We start from the raw sequence: 9337 nt of genomic DNA, 5'->3' as shown, positions 1-9337 counted from the left end.
AATAGTAAAAGATTAGCATTAGCAGAAATAAGGTTAATTAACATCTCTAAATTATCAATCAACTTGAACATTAATGACTCAATTTCATCCACATTCCCAACCGAAGCCAATAATGAAAATTTTACTCTATAACTAATATAAATATTTTATTAAACACTTGGTGTGCATAAAATTGAAGCATCATAAATTGCAAGAATAATAAAAACTACAACTACTCAATTCAAGAATGTAATGACATCAACTCAAGTAAGTAATAATAAAGCATAAAACATCAAATTCATTCATAAAAAAACATAAATTCAACAAGAGTTTGTAAACTTGCAAAAACAAGAAACTAACAAGAGAATCCTAGTAAACTAAGATAGTAAAACAAGAAAATGTAAATAAAACTAAGCTAAAACAAGATTAAAACTAAAACAAGAGAGAATCAAAATAAAAATCCTAAAAATTATAGAGAGAGGGTAGAGCTTCTCTCTCTATAATTCAGTAAAACATGCTAAAAACTAAAACATAAGACTACTTGGTATGTTCTCCCTCAATGCTTGCTTCAAATACATCAGAAATGAGTTGGATTGGGCCCAAAATAGGTTAGAAATCGCGAGTCATGTGCCATTTTAAGTGAGGCACATGCTGCTTATGATGCAAACGCATGCATGATGTATACGCACGATTTGGAGATGATGCGTACATACGATTTGCAGCTTTGGAAATTCTTCATGAATTATCTATTTTTGCTTGCTTTCCTTCCCTTTTCCCAAGCCATTCATGCCTCCTAAACCTTAAACAACTTAAACAAACTGACACGTGTTCAAGAATGCATTTTCGTCATTTTAGAGCTAAGGGACAAAATGGTAATCTCGTCACATTCAAAGATCTGAATACTAGAAGAATCATACCATGCCGGTCTTGGACATAAGGAGACCAAGAGTTCGTCTCAAAAATAGTGGTGCTGAAATGGTGACAACTCATAAGGCCCATTAAGCTAAGTCAGGATAGAAAGAAGCCCAATAATACTTTTCAAATTCAGTGGAAGGCATAATTTATTATTAAATTTTGAATTTTTAAGCATTTATTTTAGTTTATTTTGTTGCTAGAGTTTGTTGAAAGATTTGATTTTCTTAGTAGTATTTTTAGGGATTTTAAATTTAAATCAAATCTGATCTAATCTAATAAGATTAAATCTGATTTAAATTAGTTATCTTATTTTTAGGAGATTTAAATTAAGTTATCTTATCTTATCTTTTAGTTAGTTTGTTAGGGGCCTATTTAAACACCCTTGGTGAGACAATTTAAACAACTTTTGATGAATAAAAATAAAAATTTTAGTTGCTTTATGCACGTTTTTAGTGTGATTAAGTGAGGTGAGTGATTTACTTCACTTGTTGCATGAAGAAGATTAAAGGATCCAACACTAAGGTGATCTGCGTGGTGGTCTTCTTTCAGTTTTTATCCCTCTGATCTAGGTTGTCAAGGACATGTTCTTTGAAGTTCTAGTAGGGAAAACCCTTTTGGTGACCTAGGTTGCTAAGAACAAGTTTCTTAGAGGTCTAGTAGGAAAATACTTCCAATGACCTAGGTTGCTAAGAATAGGTTTCTTAGAGGTCTAGTAGGAAAATCCCTTATCTATCCTTTTATGTTTCCGCTGCGTATTTTCTCCACCTATCTTTTCTTATCCATTTATCCTTCGTTCTAATAAGTTTTATTTATCACAAACATATCAAGACATTGAGTAGGATAAAAGTGAAATTAATTTGACAATTTTAAAGGCCTAAACATTAAGAAAGACAAGATTAACGAATGTCAACTGGTGCACGAAACTGGCTCCGCAGAATTTGCACAGATAGACCGGCAAGTATACTGGGTCGTCCAGGTAATACCTGAGGTGAGTCAAGGTCGATCCCACGAGGATTGTTGGTTTGCGCAAGCAGTGGACACCTTGCAGATCTTAGTTAGGTGGATAGAAAATATAGTTTGTCACGGAAAAATGCATAAAATAATTAATTAAATGAAACGTTACTGATTAAACGAGAATTCAATGGTGATAGAATGGTTGAGGCTTCGGAGATGCTTTGTATTTTAGGATTAACTTTTCTTAATGTCTTCTTCAATAACCTTTTGATTCCTTCAATGGCAGCTGTAAGTGATTAACTAATGTTCTCTCATCAAGTTAACCTCCTCTACTGAGTAATCCACCATGTTGAGATGACTCGTGTCCTCTCATCAAGCCAGCTCTAGGTTTCTCACTGTAGCAGAAGATGAAGCTCTAAGCAATCCACTCTCCTTCACGATCCTACTCAAGGTGCCACAAACAAGGCAGATCTTCTGGATCCAAAAGTGTCACTTCTCTAACTCTAGCCTTAACGCCACAGAAACTTCACGCACCCATAGTCAAAGGGATTATATGTCACATATCCAAAGTTGCTCAGATGCTCTATTGGAATCCGCAATGCAATCTCTAGCTTTAGTTCAACGCTATTCGGGTTAGGAATCACATGGAACCCATGTAGAACAAGGGTAATTGTCACGGGTCACCCTCAATTCATAAGATTAAGAACGAGGTTGCATAAGAGAATAGAATCAGATATTGAATGAAAACTGTAATATTATTGATCCATGGAACTCAATAGAGCTCCTAACCTTAACCTTAGGAGGTTAGTAACTCATGTTGATAGAAAAATACAATGGAAGGTTCGAATGGGCAAGAGTCACCAAAGAGATCCTAAACATAGTTGATCTTCTCCTATATATACTAATCTAATAATTAAGGATTACAGAAATAAGATAAACTACGTCGATAGTGCAAAAATCTAGTTCTGGGACCTACTTGCTGAGTGTTTGGGCTGTGCTTGAGTGTCTCCCACGTGCTAGTGTCCCTTAGGGGTGTTGAACGCTGGCTAGGGACCCCCATTTGGGCGTTCAACTCCAGTTGCTCCCTTGTGGGAGCTGGATGCCAGGAGTGGGGCTGGTGGCTGGCGTTGAACGCTAGTTTTGGGCCTTAATTTCTGAAACAAAGTATGAACTATTATATATTTCTGGAAGGCCCTGGATGTTAGATTTTCATAGCCGTTAAGAGCGCGCCATTTAGATGTCTATAGCTCCAGAAAATCTCCTTCCAGTGCACGGAGGTCAGATGCTGACAACATCTGCAATCCTTTCTCTGCTTCTGAATCAGACTTCTGCTCAAACTCTTCAATTTCAGCCAAAAAATACCTAAAATCACCATAAAACACAAAAACTCAAAGTAGAATCTAAAAATATGAATTTTGCACTAGAACCTATGAAAGCATAATAAAACGTAAACAAAACATAACGAAAACTATACGAAAATAATGCCAAAAAATGTATAAAATATCTACTCATCATCAACACTTATCAAATGCAAGCTACCTAAGACTCATTCAAATACTCTACCTAATTCTATTTACTTGGTTAAAATTAAGTCAACTCCAAGAACATAAAATGAGCATAAAGGGATAAAAACAATATATCAATCAATTCAATCCCATCAAGCAATTTGCAATCTAAAAATATAATAAACTTGCAAGATAAACTCTCATGATAGGTGGATCGTATAATTATGCAATGAAACCCTCACCGGATGTGTTTACTCTCTAATCGCTCTAGTGTATAGAGTTGATTCACTCTATTCTCTTCTAACCTTGCTTTCTAAAACTTGTTCTTCTTTTAACAATCAACAAATATTCATTGTATATATACAAGTATCATCGGAACTTTAGAGGGTTAAAATGAGGCTAGGGTAAAGGTGAGGATGTATTTAGTTAAGTGGACTAAAAATTTGAATATTTGATTAGTTTAAACTTTTGCCTAACCTACAACAACCTACTTAATCCTAATTCATTATCCCTCTAGCCCTTGGGCACTTTCTTACTACCATTCCTCTTAGAGCTTGATGATGGTTGCCCCACACCAAACTTAGAATTAGTGTCTGTGGGCTCTGTTAGGCTATATAATGAGAGGAGTGGTTGAAGAACTTCATGTTTATGAATGGTGCTTCCTTCAGTTGAGGTAGAATGAGGTTTATGAACCTTGAACACAAGATAGTCCTCATCTAATTGCAAGACTAGTTCTCCTCTGTCTACATCAATTACAACCTTGGCTGTAGTTAGGAAGGGTCTTCCAAGGATGATGAATTCATTCTCTTCCTCCCCAGTATCTAGGATTATGAAATCAGCAGGGATGTAAAGGTCTTCAACCTTCACCAAGACATCCTCTACCAGTCCATAAGCCTTTTTTATGGACTTATCTGCCATCTCTAGTGAGATTCTTGCACCTTGTACCTCAAAGATTCCCAGCCTCTCCATTACAGAGAGAGGCATGAGGTTTATGCTTGACCTTAGGACACACAGAGCCTTATCAAAGGTCATGGTACCTATGGTGCAAGGAATTAAGAAGACTACGGGATCCGATTTCTTTTAAGGTAACTTTTGATGGACCAAGGCATTGAGTTCCTTGGTGAGCACTGGAGGTTCTTCCTCATGAACCTTGGGTTCTATCGGGTCTTCAATAGGGGAGTTCTCAGTGGGTTTAGGGTTGCCAACTACCCCTATTGTGGCATTCAATGCCATGACTTGTGTTTCTTTGAGCATTGAACGCCCATCATGCATCCCTGTACTGGTGTCCAACGCCAGCTTTGGTACTACTTTAGTTGTTAAACGCCCAGTAAGGACCTCCTTATTGGCGTTCAACGTCACTAATGTCCCTTCTTTGGGCGTTGAACACCCAGTAAGGACCTCTTTACTACCGTTCAATGCCACTGATGCCACCTTAGATTCGGCCTTCACTTTTGTAGTGATGGCCTTGCACTCTTCTCTTGGGTTCACTTCAGTGTTACTAGGAAGAGTGTTTAGAGAGATTTCAGGGATTCTCTTGCTCAGTTGACCAACTTGTACCTCCAAATTTATGATGGAGGACCTAGTTTCTATTTTGAAACTGTGAGTGGTCTTAGAGAGCTCAGAGACTATGGTTGCTAAGTGAGAAAGGCTCTACCTAGGAATCTCTATCTGCTATTGAGAAGATGGAAATGGTGGTCTGTTGTTGAAATTATTCTGGGTTCTTCCACCTTGATTATTGTTGAAGCCTTGCTGAGGCTTCTGTTGATCCTTCCATGAAAGGTTAGGATGATTCCTCCACGAAGGGTTGTAGGTGTTTGACGTTAGGATTTTTTGCTAGTAAATAATTTTGTAAAAATATAGTCGTGTTGTGAGTATAGATTTTAAACCAACAGAAAATCCCTTCGTACAAACATTTTGGTTGTCACTTAAGTAAACCCAATAAAATTGATAACCGAGTATTTAAACCTCGGGTCGTCTTCTCAAGGAATTGCAGGGAGGTATGACTTATTATTGGCTATGAAAAAGGTAAAATTTTGGGTTTTTAATGTATAAGATAAAAAGCAAGAATAGTAAATGGCAAGAAAGTAAATTATAAGGAATTAATTTAAATAAATAATAAAACTCTTGGCAAGGTATAAGAAATTAGAAGTCATATGCTAGTTATCCTTATCAATTGTGATGAGAATTGGATTTTTCTCCCACTTTGTTAACCTCTAACTATGAAGGTAAGTTAAGTAATGAATTAATTTTGATTCCTCAGGTCCTAGTCTTTCCTTGGGAAAGGCTAGAGTTATTTGAACTCGAATTAATTCTAGAAGAATTCCAATTTTCAGTCAACAATGAGTTTGACAACTCAAAGAGTTACCAATTAATCAACCAAAGCCAAAAGGGAAAATTTTAAATTATTTATATAAATAAAAGAAACAAATCATAGATCTGAAAATACCTCAAATTATATTTAAATAAGAAAATCATAACATGGATGTCATTAAACAAATAAAAGAGATGATAAATAGAAGAACATTGAACCTGAGATGAAGAAAATATTCCTAATTTCTAAAAATCCTAATCCTAAATCCTAAGAGAGAGGAGAGAACCTCTCTCTCTAAAAGCTACATCTAAAATTATGAAAAGTGTGTTATGAGTGAATGTGTGATATGAATTAATGGATTCCCCCACTTTATAGCCTCTAATCTGTGTTTTCTGGGGCGAAAACTGGGTCAGAAACAGCCCAGAAATCGCTGTTTACGAATTTAGCTACGCTGGTTTTTTGTCACTGCGACGCGTCCGCGTGGATCACGTGTTCGCGTCACCTAGCGGTATGGACACTATGGCAAAGTATATATCAAATCGAAGCCCCGGATGTTATCTTTTCAACGCAACTAGAACCGTGTCATTTGGACTTCTGTAGCTCAAGTTATGTCCGTTTGAGTGCAAAGAGGTCAGGCTGACAGCTTAGCAGTTTCTTCAACTTCTTGTATTCCTTCCACTTTTGCATGCTTCCTTTCCATCCTCTAAGCCATTCCTGCCATGTAATCTCTGAAATCACTTAACACACATATCAAGGCATCTAATGGTAATAAGAGAGGATTAATATTAGCAAATATAAGGTCAAAGAAGCATGTTTTCAATCATAGCACAAAATCAGGAAGGAGAATGTAAACTCATGCAATTAGTATGAATAAGTGTACGAAAGATTGATAAAATCCACTCAATTTAGCACAATATAAACCATAAAATAATGGTTTATCAACCTCCCCACACTTAAACATTAGCATGTCCTCATGCTAAGCTCAAGAGAACTAAAAGAGTGAAGAGGAATGATAGAATGTATGAAATGCAACCTATTTATATGAATGCAACTACATGCAAAGATGTTTCTACCTACTTGGTTAAAAGTAAATAAGTTCTCCAAGACAGAAATAATTCAAATTCCACTAATTCAAATCATACAGTGAAAAGTTATTTGCTTTAATGGAAGGTATAGAGATACTTCTTCCATAGAGGTTAGAAGTGGTACAATGAAGTCACCAAGAACCTTCCTTGCATCTCCTCCATTATTCGGCTCAGCTGCCATATCTGTGTTTTCAGCCTCTTGTTCGAATAGCTCTGTGAGGTTTCCTCCGAAATGTTGTGCTTTAACATGTTGTAAATGCTTCCTTAAGGTCCTCCAGGTTCAGGATCAAGATCAAAGGGAGGTTCTTTATCCTTGTTCTTGCTCATAAACAAGAAAAAGAAAATAATAAAGAAGAAGAACGGGAGCTCTATGTCAAAGAATAGAGGACTCCTTGTGAGATGTGAAGATGTAAGAAGAATGAAGATAGAGAGAAGAGAAGAAAGATTCGAAAAAAGGGGGTAAGGATTTCGAAAATTAAGAAGTGAAAAGAGAAACTAGAGTTAAAATATTTTTGTTTTTATTTTATTTGTTAATTGAATTCGAAAATAAAAGCTAATTAACTAAAAAGATTTGAAAATTGAATGATGAATTTCAAAAAAGAAGAGAGAGAAATAGAAGGAAAGTTTTCAAAAATAGGAGAGAGAAGAATTAGTTAGGAGGTTTTAAAAAAGAAGAAAGAGAAAACAAGTAACTAATTAAGAAAGATTTGAAAATAAGATAAGATTTGAAAAGGATTTGATTTTTAAATTTGAAATTTGATATTTGAATTTTGAATTTTAAAATTTAAATTTTAAAAATTGAATTTTAATTAGGATAAGATAAGATTTTGAAAATTAAATTTTAAATTTTGAATTTTGAATTTGAAACAAGATAAGATAGAGAATTAAAAAAGATTTAATTTTTGAAAAGATTTGATTTTGAAATTCAAGTTTAAGATAAGATAAGATAATGATTTGAAATTTAATGAAAGATAACAAAAGATAAGATAAAGAATTGAAAAAGTTTTGAATTTTAAATTTTAAAAGAAAGATAAGATAAGATAGAATCAAATTAAAAGAAAGATATGATAAGATTTAAAAAGATAAGATTTGAAATTTGATTTTTGAAATTAAGATAAGATAAGATAAGATATTGATTTTGAAATTAAAATTTGAAATTGTATTTGAAATTTTCAAAAATAATTTTGAAATAAAGATAGAAAAGATATTTTTTAAATTAATGAAAAAAGAGAAAAACAACTAAAAGATTCCAAACTTAAAATTTTTAAATCTAAGTACACAAGAATTCGAAAATTAAGAAAGCAAACACCAAAAGACACCAAACTTGAAAAATTTAAAGATCAAAACAAGAGAAGAAACAAGAACAACTTGAATACCAAGAAAGAACAATAGGATGATTTTCGAAAATTTAAAGAAAATAAAGAACAACAAAAAGATACCAAACTTAGAAAGTTTGAAAATGAAAGACTCTAATTTCAAAAATTTTAAAGGATAACAACTAAAAGACACCAAATTTAAGAATTTTGAAATAAATGACTCTAATTTTAGAAAAGAAAAGAAAAGAAACTTAAAGACTCAAGATCACTAAAAAAGATACCAAACTTAAAGAATGACACAAGACTCAAACAAAAGACACTAATTTGAAATTTTTTTATTTTTTTAAAAGAAAACAAAAGACTCAAAAGAAAAGTAAAAAGTACCTAATCTAAGCAACAAGATAATCCGGTAGTTTGTCAAATCCGAACAATCGCCGACAACGACGCCAAAAACTTGGTGCACGAAACTGGCTCTGCAGAATTCGCACAGATAGATCGGCAAGTATACCGGGTCGTCCAAGTAATACATGAGGTGAGTCAGGGTTGATCCCACGAGGATTGTTGGTTTGAGCAAGCAGTGGACACCTTGCAGATCTTAGTTAGGCAGATAGAAAATATAGTTTGTCACAGAAAAATGCATAAAACAATTAATTAAATGAAATATTAATGATTAAATGAGAATATAACGGTGATAGAATGGTTGAGGCTTGGGAGATGCTTTGTCTTTCTGGATTAACTTTTCTTACTGTCATCTTCAATAACCTTCTGATTCCTTCAATGGCAGCCGTAAGTGATTAACAAATGTCCTCTCATCAAGTTAACCTCCTCTACTGCAGTAATCCACCACATTGAGATGACTCATACCCTCTCATCAAGCCAGCTCTAGGTCTCTCACTGTAGCAGAAGACGAAGCTCTAAGCAATTCACTCCCCTTCATGATCCTACTCAAGGTGCCACGGATAAGGTAGATCTTCTGGATCAGAAAGTGCTGCTTCTCTGACTCTAGCCTTAATGCCACAGAAACTTCACGCACCCATAGTCAATGGGATTATATGTCACATATCCAAAGTTGCTCAGATGCTCTATTGGAATCCGCAATGCAATCTTTATCTTTAGTTCAACGCTATCTGGGTCAGGAATCACACAGAACCCATGTAGAACAAGGGTGATTGTCATGGGTCACCCTCATACAAACACGTTGCCAACTTGGAAGTATGAAGGCGTGTTTGCCAAATAACGTGCCCGATAAGTAGCTTGGAAAATTTTATTACT

Source organism: Arachis duranensis, chromosome 3 (genome assembly GCF_000817695.3).
Source record: "Arachis duranensis cultivar V14167 chromosome 3, aradu.V14167.gnm2.J7QH, whole genome shotgun sequence".
Taxonomy (NCBI): Eukaryota; Viridiplantae; Streptophyta; class Magnoliopsida; order Fabales; family Fabaceae; genus Arachis; species Arachis duranensis.
The sequence above is the reverse complement of the archived record's forward strand: the minus strand, read 5'-3'. Positions refer to the sequence as shown.